Source organism: Hyaena hyaena, unplaced genomic scaffold (assembly GCF_003009895.1).
Source record: "Hyaena hyaena isolate Hyena2069 unplaced genomic scaffold, ASM300989v1 scaffold_207, whole genome shotgun sequence".
In the NCBI taxonomy this organism is placed as follows: domain Eukaryota; kingdom Metazoa; phylum Chordata; class Mammalia; order Carnivora; family Hyaenidae; genus Hyaena; species Hyaena hyaena.
In genome coordinates, this window is record NW_024080836.1 from 90,962 (window position 1) to 111,092 (window position 20,131).

General features: G+C 39.4%; 1 non-coding gene across 1 annotated transcript; it reads right to left on the reverse strand.

The window, feature by feature from the left end:
* Nucleotides 1-19,297: 19,297 nt before the first annotated feature.
* LOC120238334 lies at nt 19,298-19,399 on the reverse strand. The gene has a single exon (XR_005530188.1). It is a non-coding gene; the product is annotated as a U6 spliceosomal RNA (small nuclear RNA).
* Between the last annotated feature and the right edge of the window lie 732 nt (nt 19,400-20,131).

A 20,131-nucleotide genomic window follows, 5' to 3' on the forward strand; every position in this document is an offset into this window, starting at 1 on the left:
CTGGGTGGCTTAATCGGTTGAGCGTCCGACTTTCGCTTAGGTCATGATCTCGCGGTTCGTGGGTTCGAGCCCCGCGTCGGGCACTGTGCTGACTGCCAGCTCAGAGCCTGGAGCCTGTTTCAGTCTGTGACTCCCTCTCTCTCTGACCCTCCCCAGCTCACGCTGTCTCTCTCTCTCTTTCCTAGAAATAAATAATAAAAACATTTAAAAGAAAAAAAAAAGAACATGGATTTGAAGTCAGACCAGCCTAGGTTTACATTTGGCTCTACCACTGACTAGATGCTTCATCTTTCTCCAGTTACGTGGCCTCTCTGAACCTTGATTTTCTCATCCATAAAGAAGCATAGAAGAATAAATCTGTCTCAGGTTGTTGTAAGATTTAATGAGAGAACCTATATAAAACCTGTAATGAATCTGACTCACTTAGGCTCTTAATAAATAGTGACTCTACTTATTATAAGTGGAACAGGGCCAAGTAGTAATTGCAACTGAGGTAAACCTTCACTGAAGAGAAAAATGCAGTCCAAGATAAGATAAAGAGGACAAGCAAGTTCCCCAAGACAGCTCAATCTAACAGGATTCAGGGTTCTCATTCATGTCTCCCTCCTCCCCACTCTTGCTCTTCTTTTTCCCCCTCTGTCCCTCTCCCCTCCCCCCACAGATACTATGCTGTATTCTCTACATGCATAATCTTCATTTCATACGGCTCTGCTTTTGCCCTTACCTCCTGTACCCAGGATTCTCTCTCTACTCCCTACTCCTCTCCCTTACCCGGCTTCCTGTCTCCTCTTCCCTTCCACTCTAGGCTTATTCTTTCTTTCTTTCAGGTATCCATTTCCTGTTACTTCCTCAGAAGCCATGTCCACGGCCAGGACCACCATCTGAAGTAGCCATCCTGTCATAGTCTACCACATCACCCTTTTTAAACTCTAATTAGCGCATAACCAATCTCTGATGTTTTCTTGCTCACTGTGGCATGGTTTATGACCATGCCTTGTGTGCCATATCCAAGATCACACATCCAGGAAAGCAGGAGCTCAGACTGCTCTGAACTGCTGCTTGAAGGAATCAAGTGAGGGTTTGGGGGCTGCACTCAGGACAGAGCAAGAGGAGCACGGTGTGAAAGAATTTTCTGTCAACCTAGGATCAGAATACCATCCCCTCAACGTTTAATGCACTTTAAGCTTAAGTCAGCTAGTATGATGAACTGGGTTCCAAGAAGAAATCGCTTTCTTCCCAAAAGTCAAGAACCTAGAGCAATTTTGGGAGGGCTTTATACAGCTGGGGAAGCTAAGTTGTACCTAACTTTGCATTAGGGTACAAGTAGCTAATAATCACTGTGGAAACCAAGTGACCATTTAAGCCTGACAGGAACGATTTGAGTTTGGGACTAGAGACGACAAGTGAATAGCCTTCTAAAAGGATCGTATAGTAGCACTAGTGCTCATAAAGTAACAAATGGCTTGTCTGAAATAAAAGATTGGCAAAGGTGTAAGGAAACTACCACCTTCACACTCTGCTGGCAGAGCACAGTTCAGCCTTCCTCAAGGGCATTTCAGCAACACGGATTAAGAGCTTGCCCTTTGAGTAATCCCACTTAAGAGAAAATTTTATAGGGGATAATCAGAAATTTCAGTTAAAAAAATGTAATAGCAAAAAGCTTGAGGTTTTTTTTTTTTTTTTTTTTTTTTTGTTACCAAAAACACTTAACATAAATGAAGTGGTCAATGGGCATGGAGGAGGGCATTTGTGGGGATGAGCACTGGGAGTTATATGGAAACCAACTTGACAATAAACTATTAAATAAATAAAAAGAAAATAAATAAATAAAGCAGTCAAATATATTAAAAGTTTACCCAATAATGGTATTTTTGAAGACTTTTATATGTTTTTTAAAACCTTTTTCTCAGATTTTTAACTACTAAATTCTCACAAAATAGTAAAAAAGTAGAAACCTAACTTCATATATTAACTTGCAAAAAAATAGATTCATAGATACAAATCCAAAACTAGATGAAGTTAACCCAATTTATAACTAGTTATATCTGAGTGATGAAATAATCAGATATGTATTTCTTTGCCATTTTTCAAGTTCACTGCCATGAAGATACACACTAAAAAAGTTTGGGTTTTGTGGGAGGTTTTTTTTGTTGCTTTTAAGAGAATAACGTTCTCAGACTTGCTTCTTCCTGCCTATTCAAAGCTGTTTAGCTGAACAAAGGTGAGTAGAAAAACTACACAAAAGCTAGCATTCTTTCAACCCTTAACACCCACACTCTACTAATTGTTTATGCAAAATGTAATCTGGTTTATTTCATTTGTCAGAGAAAAAGTTTCAGGATGTAGAAGACAGAAGACGAGGCTTCCGGAAAATGTTAACATCCGTGGTGACAGCCGTGGTAATAGAACATGGGATTACTAAGGAGGTAGGACCTTCTCTTGCCAAAAGGGGTGAAGAGCACAGTCCCACAGCCTCAGGAAAAGTGAGAGCAAAACCAGTCCTCTGCACTTTTTGTCCATATTCTAATAGCAGAGTTTTGCCAGTGGAAATAACTGAAACCACAGAAGGCCACGAAGTGTGGTTGTGTAGCACGTGTCCTGAGTGGAGGGACCCTTCTGTGTGGGCACTGGGTGGAGGCTGAAATCCAGCACCCAGGTCCTGTGTCCTGCAACTGCCCCCCACTTGGAGGAAGAGTGATTCTCTTCTGATTTGAACAAAGATGCCTGTTGGTTTAGTGACAGCCATGTGAATGGAAGGTAAGGAGACACCGTGTAGGAAAATGTTTAGATGCAGGACTGAAGGTAAGGGGGCGACAGCGCTGGCTGAAGAGGGATATGACAAGTGTCTTCCTTTATTTTTTTCTAAGAGAGGAGCTGCTTGAACATCTTTCAATATTTAAAGCCAGTGGATACTGAAGATAGAAGAGAAGAGGAGAAAAACAAGTGGGAAAAGGGTGGGTTTCTGGGGGTGTTTAGAAGAATTAAAGTTTGCGGGGATGCGTGATTTTTCTAAGAGCAAAGGAACAAAATGGCTGCAGAAAGAGGTGTGACATAGAAAGGTGGCCTCAGGAGCCTTTATGCTAATTGGCTCCAATAGTTTTGTAATAAAGAAAATGGACTTTGACCTAAATGCAGTCCCTCTCCTTCATATGCATGGAATTTGGGGTCCTCTGTTTTCCTTGGGCTCTGAAGTAGTTTTCACTTACTTCCAGGTTCCTGGTTGTGGTTGCTGGAAGTCGTCGGCCTGCTGAGTTAGAGGGGGGTTATTGTAACATAATAAATCACAGTTACGAGCCAAAAAAAAAAAAGTGCTACCCACCTTTTAATACTCTTCTTAAGAGCCAGATGTTTTCTCGAAAAATGCTTCACTCTACAGTCTGCCTTACAGTGCCTATAAATGAATCTGGCACAATGCCCATGAAAGCAATTTGATCCCATAAATGAGGAAAGCTGAGTAATGAGCAGTTTCTAAATGTCTTCCTTCCGAGCGGTATAACCTTAGAATCTATGGCAATCTTTAAACCACGCTGTTTTCAAATGGTGTGCATGTTATTTTTATCTTTCTTCAAACAAATTGTTTTGGCAATGTAAAAGCAACTCTGTTTTTAAAAAAAACATTAAGGGTATTTTAAGAAGGTAATTACTATTTCAGTTTCTGCCAAAGGCAGGCTACTTTTACTTTTAATGGGCAAATGATGTAAGAAGCTTCAAAAAAAGAAGTTTTTTGAATCACAGAGCCGTGAAGTAGTCAGTAATATCCTCGCTTGTAATCGGTCAGGGTACCAGGTCCTGCCCCACAGTCACAGATTAAACTTTCTCTGAAAAACACACGATGTTTAAAAACTTTGAAGGGAAAAAAAATGTTTTTTTTTGCTAAAATGCTAAGCAGTTATATAAATGCTCTTTTCAAACAGTTTAAACGAAATACTTGAAATTACTCTAGCTGATGAATAAAAACTTCTCCCTGACATATAATTTCTTGAAAAATGTCTGGCCAGTTTTCCACGCTGACCTAAATCACAAATCGCAGAGGACAGTGGGAGGGGAATCTAGGAACTGGTGTAGTCCAGGATTCTGGGAAGGCCCAAGAGCGGAGTTAAAATGATTAAACATCTGCCACAAAAAGGCAAGAGAAAGAAATGGTACAACCAGGGCTCTCTGTATCCTGCTATCACTTCTCTGTGCGAAACACACAACTCTGGGTTACAGTGTAACATTTTTTTTGTATGTGTTGGGTTATTGTTGTTTTCACAGGTTTCTTAAACTATCAAAGAGTCATTATTTTAGTTCCAGTACAAATTGTTTTGTTTTCACAAAAAGAGAAAAAAAATTTTTTTTTCTTTTTTGGCTGACTTTAACTTTTTATTTGTAAATCATTTCAAACTTCCAGAACTTGCACGAATAAGTACAGAGAGTGTCCACATGCCACTTACTCAGATACATATTAAAATACTGCCATTATTTTACCTCATTTGCACTGTCATTTGTGCCTTCTCTGTGTGTTCATGTTTATATATACATTTATATACACCACATATATACTCCTGTCTACATAAAATGGTTTTTTCTAAGTATTTTTGAGAGTAAGTTGCATACATGCCCCTGTCCTCCTAGGTACTTTCTTGTATATCTCCCAAGAATAGGGGTATTTTCTAATATAATCACAGTACGGTTGTGGACTTTAGTAAATTGAACATAGATACAATACTTTTCGTCTTCCACTCTACTGTCATTTGGCCCGTAGTCTCCTTTATAGCATCCTTTTCCTCCAGTCCAGTTCCACAGTGGGGTCGGACACTGCGTTACTGGCCATGTCTTTTTAGTCATGTTTAATCTGGAGCAATCTCCACACAGCCTTTCTCTGTCTTTTGTAACACAGCCGTGTTTGAAGAATCCAGCCAACCACCCCTCCTTTTCTTTAGTAGAGTTGTTCCCCGTTTGGGGATTGTCAGATATTTCTTCATGATTAGATGCACATTGAGTATACTGAACCATAATACTATATAATGTTGTGACCTTGGGGTGTCCTCTGGAAGCACACAATGTCCATCTGTCCTCATTGGTGACATTAATTTTGATTACCCAGTCAAATTTTTCCACTATGTAGTTACTGCCTTCCCTTGTATCTAGCAACCAATCTGTGAGGAGACACTTCTAGATTATACAAATAGTCTACTCTTCTTCAAAATATCCCCTAGATTAGCATGATTCTTGCTTGATCTCTTCTTTACCATGATGGTTATAAAAGATGACGGTCTAAGGGCACCTGGGTGGCTCAATCAGTTGAGCGTCTGACTTTGGCTCAGGTCATGAGCTCACATTCATGGGTTCGAGCCTCCATTGGGCTTTGTGCTTACAGTGTGGAGCCTATTTAGGATTCTCTGTCTCCCTCTCTCTCTGCCCCTTCCCCAGATAATCTCTTTCGTGTATACACTCTCACTCTCTGTCTCTCAAAAATAAATAAACATTAAAAAAAAATTTTAAATACAGTGTGTCATCAGCACTTTCTCCACATGTACCAACTAGACAGTACTCAGCATTTTACTATAAGCAAGAGCCCTTCCTCTTATTTTTTTTTACTTTTTATGTATTAATCTATTATTTAATATCGTATGGGTTCATGAATTCCCTTTTCCCTGCCCCCAGTGATTCATAAATCATCAATGTCCTTTTTTTGGTGCTCAAATTGTTTCAGTTTTGTCCAGCAGGAACTGCTTTAAGCTGGCTCCTGTGGGCTTGTGGCATTCCTGCCATCATTTTTCTCTTTTTTTTCTTTTTGAGCACTTCTCTACTTTTCAACATAACCAAATGTCTTAGGTTGAACCTCTGATTACTTTGTCCCAGCCCTGCAAGCTGCAGTTTCTACAAGGAGCCCTGGTTTCCTTTAGGGGGGCGATGGTATTAGAGATCAAGATCTTTAATGCTAAGTGCTCATTGCAACTAAGGTGAATTGCTTCTAAACACACTGAGCAAATAAAACACATATGCAGGTATATATACACGGACATACATATGTATACACATAATAGGTGTATTTTAGGAATCACAGAATTACATCCATTTCTCCAATCCCGATTTATCATCTTAGGGTTCATTTTTGCTTTTCCCCAGTCTTCATTGGCACATCCCTTCTTCCACAGTGAGACTCTGAGTCCCAACAACCTCAACATATTTGTTCATTTCTTCAATCTTATGATCCATCTAGTTTCAGAATTGCTTCACTTAACCCTCATGACAAAAAAATCTAAAAGACCTCAAAATGTGTGTGCTGCCCCCCACCTTCCTCAGCACCACAAATTTTGATTGATTTTAATGTTGATAAATTTAACAACCTATCTTAAAATATTACTAAAAGCATTTTGCAGTGGTGTGAGGTATTTTTAAAACCAAACTAACTAATTTATTGCTGTCAAGAGTGTATGCTTTGCTCCATAAACCAGCTTTGCAATTTCCTTCCAAATATTCATCTACTTGCAAAATAAATGCCATCCCTTCCCACACCAAGTAGTGTCATATTAATGATGTAGGGGCAGGAAGGAGAATAGGAGGCTCTGGAGCTTTAAGCAAAGCATCATGTGCTGAGGATTGAGAGTTGATCTTTTTGTCAAAAATATGTAGATCTCATTATCATAAACTTATTTTTTGTTTGCCCCTTAAGTGTTTTCAGACTCTTTGCTATGACAGTTTACAGGGCAGTTATAAACATCTCTAAAAACGTAATAAGGAAAATGTACTTCCTAGATATTCAAAATATAAGTTTCTAGTTTTATAGCGACTAACACCATTTTCCCCTCAACCTGTTTATACTGTTGTCGTTTTTCATTGAGAGAATCCTGATCTTTGCTTGAAAAGGTTAGATGTATTTCACCCTTTCTTTATTTTTGTATTTACATTTTGTATCTATTTTCTTGAGTCCTAGGGCCTCACCAAATGGTTTTGAATAGCAGAGCTGCAGAGATGACAGGGAGGTCAGCTATGTTAATTTCAAAGCGCCCCAGTCCTCGGTGTGAGGTTGCCTAGCAACCCATCTCTCAGGCCTCCTTTGTGGATGTGAGAAGAGGAAGCAATTCTTCTATACGCTCTCAAACTGAGATGGTTTTATAGAATGAAAAACCTTTCGCAAAGGGTCCAACACAACCAGTCTCCCCTTTTCTGCCCACTTTGTACACTTCATACATGATGAGAGAAATCTTCCATCCTTTGATGCCTTAGATCTGACGCAGGTACAAAACAGAGCTACGCACGCTATGGTCAAACAGTGGAAGTGACCTGTATCCCTATGTTAAACTGAGACACATTAATTAAACCACTTGCCTTTCCCTTTCTCTTACATGAAAGCATGCTTTCCCCTCAAGTTCTAAAAGCCAGTTATGTTAAATGAAACTGCAACTGCCTGCTGAGCATCAGTTACCATAGTGACGCAGGCAGGAGTGGTGGTTTTTCTCCTTAGGCACAGGATGGCTGAAACGTGCTCAACCAGGGATTCATGCCACATGCTGACTAGAAATCAGGCATCTGGGAGGAACCTGTTCTGTTCCCTTGTCTGCACACTAACTTGAATAAAATAACTAACCCCTCTGCTATTTTGCCAAAGCGATTAGCTTTTTAGAACTGAACTTCAGTGGGTGGCAGAATTGCCCTACCTTAAGGCATACAGGAGAAGGAGAGAACAATAATACGTGCCAGTAAAACCCACATGGGCAGCCGAGAAACGTAGAAAAGAGTATGATAGAGGATACGCTGCCTTTCAGACATTCTGGAAATAAAAAGCAAAAGTAACAGCTAGAAATGCATGTATTTTTACAATGTAAAAATACATGTTTTGAACCATTTATGACCCCCCTAACTTTATTTTCTAGGCAGACAATGCTATTCAGGAGAACCTTCTGGCTCAGATCAGTGTTATGTAATGGAGAGTCTTTGTGCCTGTGCCATTCTCACTTGCCTCCAATTATGGTTGAGAGGAAGAAGGTAGGAGAGCAAAGTGGGCTTGGAGCAGACGACCTGGCTTCACCGGGTTCATGCTACCACTTCTTAGCAGTGTAATTTGGAACAAGTTTCTAAAATTCTTGAAGTCTCTCTTTCCTAACATTTGAAATGGGACAAAGAAGAAGATTGTTTACAGTGTGAAATAAGATAATACATGAAGGGGCATGTGGGTGCCTCAGTCGGCTAAATGTCCGACTCTTGATCTCAGCTCAGGTCCCAGTCTCAGGGTTATGAGTTCAAGCCCTGAGTTGAGCACCACACTGGATGTGGAGCCTACTTTAAAAAAAAGAAAAAGAAAAGAAAAAAGATAGGTAAAGCACCTGGCACTAATAAAAGTTCAAACAATGATAGCTGTCATCATGAATTTGGCTTAGTCAATCACCAAGCGCTTACTGAACACCTGGTATAGGCCCAGCCTTGTGCTTGATGTGAGAGGGACACTGAGGCAGTATCCATCAAAAAAATAAAGGGGGGGGGGAGCAACTAAGTGTGGGTGACTCCTATAAGTTATCTCCCATCCAGACATTTCAAGTTGGTATGTCATTCTTACCAATATTCCATCCTTATGGACATGGCACTCCTTGGGGTCGGCTTCCAGGGCCAGTTCATGGGAAAATTGTCACCGCTATTTTACAGCCAAAATTTGCCTTCTACCCAAACTGGTGTTACCAGCACCCTCAGTCACCATTTTATCAGACTAGAGATCTACCTCCATTGAGGGAGTTAAAATAATGTGTGACCACCTCTGAATGCACTCCCAAAAGAGCTTCCAAATTGTTTTCAGCAACGACACAACATGGAAAGTTTAAGAATTTCCAGAGGGTCTATCTTGGGCAACATTTCTGACAACATTTTACCCTGTATACAAATCATTGACATAATTCCTAGAAGGCATAACCTCTTAAAAATTCAGATAACTTAGTTTAGTCCTTTCATTTTAGATATAAGGAAGAGAGCTCAGGGACACTAGCTGATTTGGAGATCTATATATATGTACATGATACTATATATACATGTACATACTTACACATATACTGATGTATATATATATATATATATATATATATATATATATATATATATACATACGTACAAAGAGAATACGTCCTATGGATTTTTTTTTCACATATGTCTCAAAGCAGACTCCAAACTCCCCTTATTAGTGATTAAAATCTCAAGGAATAGAAACCGACATAGAATGGCCCGAATTACACATGAGGTTCCAAGGACCTCATGGAACACTACTAAAGTCAGCACTGGAACTAAGAGGCAGGAAATTGCTGGAGCCAGGGACTGAAATGTGGGCAGGACTCTACCCTTTTCCTCTGCTGTTTTCTGCATGGCTGTATTCATTGTTCTATCCATCCATTCACTAATTTAAGTCACTCAACAAATGTTCTCTGAAGACATCTTCTGTTCTAGGCAAGAGGAGAACCCTCAAACAGGGCAGAAATACTCTTCCCCATTTCTCATGGGCATTTCACTGCTCCCATGTTATAGGTTTAGCCACAGGCAAAGACTGATGTGCAGCCCCTGGTCCCACCTCTCTCCCACTCAAGGGAGGCTACCCAGTGAGACACGCTACCCAAGCCTCCTCTAGGGATCAGAAAGTTCTAGGCAGACAGCCCAAAGACTACAAGCATGCCCTCTGATCTTTTTGCACATCTCCCTCCAAAATATTTACTGCCATATGTATATACATCCATAAATATATATATATATGTATGTATTCTCTCTCTCTCTCTCTATATATATATATGTACGTATATATAAAGGTACTCAGGCACAAGCATAGCTGACCAACTACATAAAAAAGCACAAACTTCAGTTAAATGATGGGAAAAATTACTCAACTTTCAATGATAAAGTAATTTTTAACATGGTAAATGAATTATTCTAAATCATAATTCTGACATTTGTTTTCTTTCTGCAAGATGTCCAAAAAGCCCAACTAGGACATACCAAGGTCTACACCACTTCAGTGTTAACTAGGAGTTCAGAGGGGCCTATACTGGCTGAGAGTCTCAGTGACTTCATAACTGCCCAGGCCTATACTTGTCCAAATCAGCCAAAATGACTAGTGCTCCTCCATGTTGATTAGCTCCTCCAAGCTATTTTAAAGAATATGTTGATCTAAAATAAGACCTTTGACCTATATATTCCTTCCATGCAGGATGGCCCTTATATTTACGTGCTATTCTATTATCATGTAAAAGGAAGCCATTAAACATTATCCCAGCTCATGTGAAAGACAGATACCAGTAGAGGAACAAATGAAACTTGTTCCATTTAGCTTAGTTTTTGTTTGTTTGTTTGTTTGTTTCTTTTTTTATGCCACGCCATTAAGTTTCCAGGACTCCACCCCACTTTTCTTGGGCTCACATTATGTCCTGAGGCAGTGTGAGGTGAGAGTAAGTCAGGCAGAAACCAAGCAAAATTTAAGGAAATGGATAAGCATCATCTCTTCAGGGAGGCCTCAAACGAGATGCAAGCTGGTGGAGGGAAATGTGCAGGAGAAGCAAAAGCCAAGGACAGCTCCCTGCGCCTCAGAGGCTATGCTTGTTTGGATAAAAGCTACCACTTCCCAGTGATGACTCTGCTCCTAGGAGGTCACTGGCCACAGAACTTCATCCTGCTGGCACACAGTGGAGGTGGCAGCGTTATTGAAAAGTTGCTCGAGGTCCCATCTGATTAGGTATAACCACCTCCCCTTGCTCCTTGTCCTCTCTGCCCTCCCCCCTCATTCTTGATGGCCCCAATTCTCTTGTTTTAGCCTCTAGCCAAAGTATTTTGTCCTCCTTCTTATAACTGACCTTTAAAATCAAACTTCTTCATTCTTCAGGCTTTTTATAAGGAAATTGATGGTATGTCCGACCCAGAATCTAATCAATAAGAATAACAACCAGAATGTCTGTTTTTGCTTCCGTGCCGGAGAAGCTTAAACTCTAAACTCTTCAAGTGCAGCAAGGAAAGAGAAGAGAAACAGAGTGGTTTGACCCATTGTAAAATATTAGGAATACGATATTCACAATTCAAAGAGAATTAATGAAGAATCTGAAAAGTAATAAGCATGCTTTCAAGAGTTCTTGGATCTTGCTGGTCTTCTTAATCATTTCTCTCCTCCTTCAATGTAGAGGAGCCCGCCTGTGATGGACTTCCATCTGTCATTAGGAGAACATGACCATCTGGAGCCAGAACAAGATCATGGATCCTTCCACACATCCAAGTTCTTTAAAAAGAGATCTTTTTAAAAAATATAACACAACTGAGAAGTCATCATTAAATTCCGCTGCCTGTTCTGTCCGATTTCTGTTAGAGATTCATTCCAATCCTGAGTGATATGAGTGGTGCCATGGTATCAGGGTAAAGATGCTACCTTTGGGTTCTGTATTGCTTTCTTACTGCTGCTATAACAAATTACCACAAAATGACTGGCTGCAAATAATGCAAACTTATTTTCTCATACTCCTAGAGGTCAGAAGTCCAAATGGGGCCTATGGAGCTAGAATCAAGGTAGCCAAAGGACTGTTTCTTTTGGAGGTTCTGGTGGAGAATCTATTCCTTGACTTTTACCGATTCTAGAGGGTGCTTGCCTCTGCTTTTGACATCACATCCCCCTCTTTCCCTAAAAAGAACCCTTGTGATTTTAGGGGGCCCACCTGGAAATACAGTATAATCTTCCCATCTCAAGATCCGTAACTTAATCACATCTGAAAAAATCCATTTTTTCATGTCAGTTAACATATTCATAGGTCCTGGGGATTAGGATGCAGATATCTTTGTGGCCGGGGAAAAGGGGTGGACATTATTTTGTCTGCTGCAGGGTCGAACATAATCAGAGGCTTACTTCCTGGAAATCAGAGAACCTGATTTCCAGTCTACTGTTAGGTATGTGCATGGGGATTATTGAAATCTGGGTTTAACCTTTGGATTATTTGACTATAACCCCAAATTCTGGTGTTAAAAAGAATTCTGGCTTCAAGTTAGACCTACCTGGGTTCTCATCTCTACCACTTAGGAACGCTGAGAACCTGGGCAAGTGCCACAGCTCCTCTTGAGTCTCATTTTTCACCTCTTCTACAGGGATGTCTTAGGGGAAACACACAGAGACAGAGACTTGCCTGCTGGTGTTCGTGGGAATAAAACTATAAAGGAGTAAAGAAAGCAGGATTGGAATATGATGAAGTCACAAAGGCTTCAACCAATCCCACAGGGACTCTGTTGCTGGGATGGCCTTCAACATTGTCCCTCTGGAGGGCAAATGAGCCAAGCAATGGTACCACCTTCCAGCGCTGGGACTTGGGTGAGGTAAGGGAGGCACCTCCACTCAAGGACAAAATTTAAGGGTGCCAGAAAACTCAGTAACCACGATAAATATTTTAATGCACTATTTTTAAAAATCTCATACAATATCCACAATGAACAAAATATTGAATATATTAAATAAAGATAGGATCAGTGAGAGTGCTGTGTGGAGTCATGTTGAAGCCTCAGGCAAAAAAAGAAAAATTGGTTATTACTGATTCTGTCTTTAATTACAGTTGTGATATTTGATCATCATGGATTCTTTACATTTTTTATTTTTAAAAAAATAGTGCATTGAAATACTATTTATCTTGATTACAGAGTTTTTTGGCACCCCCTTTAATTAATTGAGTGTCAAGGCCAGTTCCTCACTTCCTTCACCCCCTTCTTGGCCCTACATTGTGTGCAGGCTGTCCCTCCCCCAACTCCAGTAGGGGATATAATCTTAGGCCAAGGATAATTCCTAAAAAAAAAAAAATAAAGGCCTTAGCTGTGAGCCATCAGCAGCCACATCCTGGCAGCTGGGGGAAAGAATGCTTTGATCCTGAAGAGGGAGATGGTCCCCACTACAGAATCCACTGGCAATGCAACGCCCATCGATAAGGCGATTACTTTTTATATAGTTAGTTTCAATCCTTGGGACAGAAAAATAGTTACGAAGCACTTAAAGACATATGTGGCTACTAAAGCTAATTGTTTCAGGTGCCAGTGAATGTTGTCACAGCCAAGACTTGCCCAACCTCTTCCTTCATCTTCCTAAGATCCAAACATCTCAGGCCCAGATAATTTACTTAGGCCTGAGGTTGCCATTAATATTACTGTAAACATATGACTTTGATCTATGGTGTATCAGCTTTCATTAGAACAGCTGAGCAGATAAGCCAAAGTAAAACTTCATTCTATCCCATGGCCTGTCTATACCCTTAACCCGACAACTTTCTGCTGGCAATCACAACCAAGTGATAGATAGGCATAAATCTTTTATTGCTACAAAAAAATTGTATAATTTTATGTATATATCAAAATGCAAGCCCTACCAAATGTGGGTTAGTGAATGCCCTTGCTGAGTCCAACATATTACAGACCATGTTCTAGAAGCTTGTTAACCTGGCATGGAGAAAATACATAAACTTTTATCTTCATTCCAAAGATTAGTCATTCTCAAAGGGGGTAGGAGTTTATAACCTTTGAGAAGATTAGTGATTCTCAAAAGGGGAAGAGGTTTACAACCCCTTGGTGTCCTACCAGAATCTCCTGAGCAAGATGTTTAAAGCTGTAGTTCCTTCTCAGCTTCCCGCTGGCGAAAACTTCTACTACTCAGTATCATCTGCTACGAAAACATTCACGATTACTCTAGCGATCTCCTGTTACTGATAGGAGAATAATATTTACATCAGGTATATTGGGACATAAAAAGACAAGAACCATTACAAATTGTTGACAAAAGTGTACATGAAACAAAACAGTGGCAAGCTATTATGTAACTAACTGATGGGCCTAGTGTCATTTGCCTGATGAAAGATATAACTGCAGCTTTTTTTTTTTTTTTACTTTGTTTTTAACTGAAGATTAGTTGGCACACAGTGTTACGCCAGCTTCAGGTGTACAACATAGTGATTAGACAAGTCTACACTATGCTCACCACAAGTGTAGCTGCCATCTGTCACAATACATGTTACAATGCCATTCGCTATATTCCCTATCCTGTAACTTTTATCACCATGAGTTATTCCATAATTAGAAGCCTGCACATCCTTCTTCCCTTTCACCCGCTTTACCCACCCACCTCCCCATGCCCATCCTCTCTGGCAACCTTTTCATGAGCTAAATTTCAACAACAGCTATTGAATGGTATTTAATCAGTGCATCATTTGCAGAAATCTCTTTTCAAGAGCACTGGAGATTTTTAACTTTTATATATTAGCTGAAAGAAAAAGAAGGCACTTTATATATTCCAATAAGCCCTCTCCACATTGGAAAATAAATGTTGTTGACTCTCCTTTTTGCTTCTTGATACTGGTTCTCTAGCTTTCATCTTCCCCCTTATCCTCTCCCCCTCCTCCTCCTCCCCCTCCTCCTCTTTCCCCTCCTCCTTCTCCCCCTCCTCCTCCTTATAAAATAACTTGACTATCTTTACTAGTGCAGACCTCACATTGATTCTGATGAAAGAAGCAATAGAATTTCTGGACACTGTGTACTTCTCAGATAATGCACCTCTACAATGAATCAGTTTCTTTTTCTAATTTTGCAGATCATTTAGCAAAGTGTACATCCTACAATGGGTTGTGTAAATGCTTTTTCATCTGTGAGCTTATTATGTTTCCTCTGGAAATTTTTCTTTGTGATTTTAACATCCTCTGGGGTAGGATGCTAATGTTTTATATTTACTTCTGTTTTTATTTTGCTCTGGTTGCCTTTTATACCCACCAGTCACTTCTCTTTCCTCGTGATAATCACTTCTGTTATGATCTGAAAGCATTTTGTTTTTCTTCACTGTAACCCTAGTTGATTGTACAATATCTTCATTGTTGCTCGGTGCATAAGTCTGGAGGTTTCAGCTGCAGTGTCCAAACCATGATGAGCTTCAGTCATGGCCACTGACGGGATCTCGGGCTTTCAGCTGGTCTTTGGAACAACCTTATTTACTGCCTTTAATATCATGTCGTTGGACAGTTGTTCTTCTAGATGACCTGATGGAGATTACATGTCAGAATCACTTCCTTGGAATGCCAAAGATGTATTTTCCTCTCGTTCATTAAGGAGGAAAAAAAGGAAGAAAATGTAAAATGAATGAAGAGTCTGCCTGACAGGTATCTTTTTGTGAGTATTTTCCACTTCCATCCCCTCCCATTTTAAACTAAAATAGTGTGTAACTGAATGCCCACTCACATTTTCCAAGGATTTTTTTTTTTAAAAGCAACTCCTCCACCCCAAAAAATAATAGTAATTCCTCTTACACAAGGGGAAAAATACTAATATTTTCAGAAAACTAGAAAGAATTTTGCATCCCAGATCATTAAAAAAAAAAAAGTTGCAGGCAAGTTAGTCTTGCAAGTATTTAGTTGAAGAAAATTACAAAATAAATTATAATAACATGGATTAATTGTTGACCTTTAAGGTGAAAAGTAGAAGAATATTCTTAACTTTAATGAACTGTAGATGTTTTAATTATTGTTGTATTATGCTTTAAAAGTGGCTTTCTACTGGACATTCTTAAGTCAAACTTAAAAATTATATAAAAATTTTATTTTTTACATTTTTATTCATTTTTTTGAGAGACGGAGAGAGACAGAATGTGAACAGGGGAAGGGCAGAGAGAGAGGGAGGCACAGAATCTGAAGCAGGCTCCAGGCTCCAAGCTGTCAGCACAGAGCCTGACCCGGGACTCAAACTCATGAACTGCAAGATCGTAACCTGAGCTAAAGTTGGCCGCTTAACCGACTAAGCCACCTAGGTGCCCCCAAAATTACACAAAACTTTTGATTGCCATGATAGTTCTTATAATTTATATGTATGTGTATATTAGAAGAAAAAATTAGATACATACACATTTCTGTTTTTTTCATTTGTCATTGAGAAGTTTTTAAAGTATCACAGAATACATCTAACTGGATTATTTTCTCTGCTACAAATGGTAAACTGATTCAGTTATTTTCTATAGATTTATTCATTGAAAAGTGTTACCTATCACTTGTTGGTAATCTTGATTTGAATTTTACTGCTCAGAAATATGCCTAAATGCTTTGTCACTTTTAAAGAATGGAGTTCTTTCTTTGGGGACTATGCATCCCATGTAAACTTGTGATGCAATCCTATTTATGACTTGAGAATGTATTGAAAATGTTAGATTTACACAGAAGTGTTGTCTCCGTAGGGCATCAGTAGGATGTTGACTGCATGTGATTATTTAATAGTATTAAAGAAACAAAATTAGGAATTAAAAGATGGTCTTCTAGCCTGTTTCATTCAGTGAAATAACCTGTGAACCCCTGAAAAAGGCCCTTCTGTTAATACTGATTGAAGACAGAATTGAATTGGCGTGTGCCTTTGGGAGTCCAGTATGTTGCAGTTTCTGCTTTTTAGACCTTTTATGGGTTGCTCTCCTGTGTACGCTCTGACTGTGCTTGCACACTGGGAATTATGGAGTTGTCCTCATGCTGTTCTGATGGTCACTGCATGACAAGAGGCAGGCCACACCACCCAATCCTTCCTCAACTCTTGCCATGACAGTCCTGCAAAGAGGGGGTGGTGGCTCATGCTTAAGGAAGCCTCTAGTTTGGAAGAAGGCAGGCCAACTCAGAAATTGTTTTACCACTGAGCTTCCATAACCAGCCTGGGTCATTAGGTAAATCTTTCACCCTGACCCAGGAAGCTCAAGTGGTTAGTTATTTTTTATTTTCATTCTGAGAAATGAGGTTGACATATTTCCTAGTTAAGTTTCCTTTAAGGAGTAAAGAAAGAGAAATGGTGCTCTGCTATCTATAAAGTACCTCCTATAAACAGGGCATTGTATTTAGTGTTTGAAAGGCTTACATTTGTAGGTCACAGTTCATGTACTGGGACCGGTGCTAAAGGCTCAGCTTTAGAGGACCTCCAATGAAAAACTGCTAACTGAAATTTTGTTACAGTTATACTGCTAAGTATATAGATATAGCTTCATTCATGAGACTTACTCTATGTATCTGAAGAGTATAGCATTTTAATGAGAAAGAAAAAAAAAAGCCTGGGAAATATTTTTCATATCTCTTCAGCTATGGTAAATTTTGCTGTTACTGTGGCTAGGACCTTAAGATCAGATTTTATTAGCCTCTGGAAATTTTTGGAGTAAGCAGAAGAGAGCAAAGAAAAAAACTTATGTTGAACTTCACTAGTAAAATGCTGGAGCAACACAATAAAATAGGTACTGATAAAATTTTATCTGTGCCTTAGTTGATCACCTTGTGAAATAAAATGAACTGTAAACTCCAAATGGGACACATTTATCTACTAGTAGACAGGAAAATCCTATAAAAATCATGACTGTTTCATTTAAAATAATTTCAATCAATAGTCTCCTGATTTGTTCATTTTAGCCACTCTGACCGGGGTGAGGTGGTATCTCAGTGTGGTTTTGATTTGTATTTCCCTGGTGATGAGGGATGCTGAGCATCATTTCATGTGCCTTGGCTGTCTGGATGTCCTCTTTGGAGAAATGTCTGTTCATGTCTTCTTCCCATTTCTTCACTGGATTATTTGTTTTTTGGGTGTGAAGTTTGGTGAGTTCCTTACAGATTTTGGATACTAGCCCTTTATCTGATATGTCATTTGCAACTACCTTTTCCCATTCTGTCAGTTGCCTATTAGATTTATTGATTGTTTCCTTTGCCGTGCAGAAGATTTTTATCCTGATGAGGTCCCAATAGTTCATTTTTACTCTTGATTCCCTTGCCTTTGGGGATGTGTCAAGTAAGAAATTACTGCAGTTGAGGTCAAGGAGGTTGTTTCCTGCTTTTTTTCCCTAGGGTTTTGATGGTTTTGTGTCTCACATTCAGGTCTGGTGAGGATGTGGAGAAACAGGCACCCTCCTACACTGTTGGTGGGAATGTAAACTGGTACAGTCCTGTGGAAAACAGTATGGAGGTTCCTCAAAAAATTAACAATAGAACTCCCCTATGACACAGCAATAGCACTGCTAGGAATTTACCCAAGGGATTCAGGAGTGCTGATGCATAGGGGCACATGTACCCCAATGTTCATAGCAGCACTCTCAACAATAGCCAAAACATTGAAAGAGCCTATGTGTCCATCAACTGACAAATGGATCAAGAAGACGCGGTTCATCTATACAATGGAATACTACATGGCAATGAGAAAGAATGAAATCTGGCCATTTGTAGCAATGTGGATGAAACTTGAGGGTGTTATGCTGAGTGAAATAAATCAGGTAGAGAAGGACAGATACCATATGTTTGCACATATAGGTGAATTAGGAGGAACTTAATGGAGGACCATAGGGGAGAAGAAGGGGAAAAATAGTTGGGGAGAGGGAGCGAGGCAAACCATGAGAGACTCTTGAATGCTGAGAACAAACTGAGGGCTGATGGGAGTGGGGGAGAGGGGAAGGGGCCTGATGAGCATAGGGGAGGGCACTTGTCAGAATGAGCACTGGGTGTTATATAGAAACCAACTTGACAATAAACTATTTAAGAGGGGCGCCTGGGTGGCTCAATCGGTTAAGTGTACAACTTTGGCTCAGGTCATGATCTCACAGTCTGTGGGTTTGAGCCCCGCTTCGGGCTCTGTGCTTACAGCTAGCTCAGAGTCTGGAACCTGTTTCAGATTCTGTGTCTCCCTCTCTCTCTGACCCCCCCCTGCTCATGCTGTCTTTCTCTCTCTCTCAGAAATAAATAAAACATTAAAAAATTTTAAAAATAAACTATTTAAGAAAAAAATAGTAAAAGAATTTCAATCAGAAGGATTTTCTAGTATAAATACCACTGTGCCTTTAGAATGTCCCTAAGGTGTCTGAGTTGGATACACTCACCAGGAAGTGAGGAGAAAACAACTACTGTCCACAATTGTCACAAAGTCCATGGATTATTCTCCAGTGTGAGAGGATGTGACATGCGGATGGCCAAGAAAGGGTGGAACAGTTAAAACAATCTTGGCGGAAAGAAATGACAGGAAATTGAGAAGGAAGATACCAATAAAAGGCAGACTGGGTTTGTAAACATGTGGAAGTTCAGAGCTGTTTGTATAATGCTAAGCCTTTATACTTCAATGGCCTCTGTACACATTACAGCCTTTTATCATAATAAAATAGTTGATCTAGTGATCCTATGCTTAAAGGTATATCATTAATTTCTATTCACTGTACAAACTAGAAAATTCTACAGAAAGTGTTTAGATTAAGAAAAAGAGGTGGGTGAACTAAAAAAAAGTAGTCATCAGGTTAAGTGATGAATCACTTACATAAAATATCATTCCCCAAAGGTATAGATAAATGGAGTAATTTCCCTTTTTTAAAAATATGGAATGTTTCACAAATTTGCATGTTATCCTCACACAAGGACCATGCTAATCTTCTCTATATCGTTAAATGGAGTCATTTCTTACTCACTTTAGTTTTTTCTTTTTCCTCCATCTATCTGCTACCTTCCAAAACAGACAAAAATCATTTTCAGCCAAATGATAACTTTTATTGTGGGACACACTCCCTCAAATTTGTAGTCAAGGGTATTAATGGTATTTATAGGAAAGGTATGTACCTTATATTTTCTGTTTTGTTAGCCTTGCTTTCATTTGCTTATTTGTTTATTCATTTATAATTTCTAACTTCCTGTGTGAGTTCTAGAATACTAGATGGAAAATATATTCTTAACCACATGTCTAAACAACGTCAAATATGTGTAGTGATTTGCAAAAGGCATACATCAGCTATTCCTTGTAATTTCTTCCTTGTGAAATCAGATTGACTGGGATAAAATATATCCCAATACACACACACACACACACACACACACACACACACACACTATTGATGTGACCTGCCTTGTTGAGCTGGGTGTTCACATGGACCTGAGTATACAGGTCCCACAGCCTTTGACTAGAGAATATATAAGTAGAATGCACCATGAAACCCAGGCTCAAAGTCTCTTTTGGCTGTTTACACACAGATACATTAACTACTACAAGATTGCTCTGCTCAAATGTAATGATGTCATCAAATTCTCTTCCATTAAGACAAGACTAATACACAAGTTCTAACACCTTGCCAAAACATTTGTCATTGTATTTTCTCGAAGTACAAATCTTAGAAATTACCCACTTTATTTTTAGAAAAGAATCTCTCTATTCT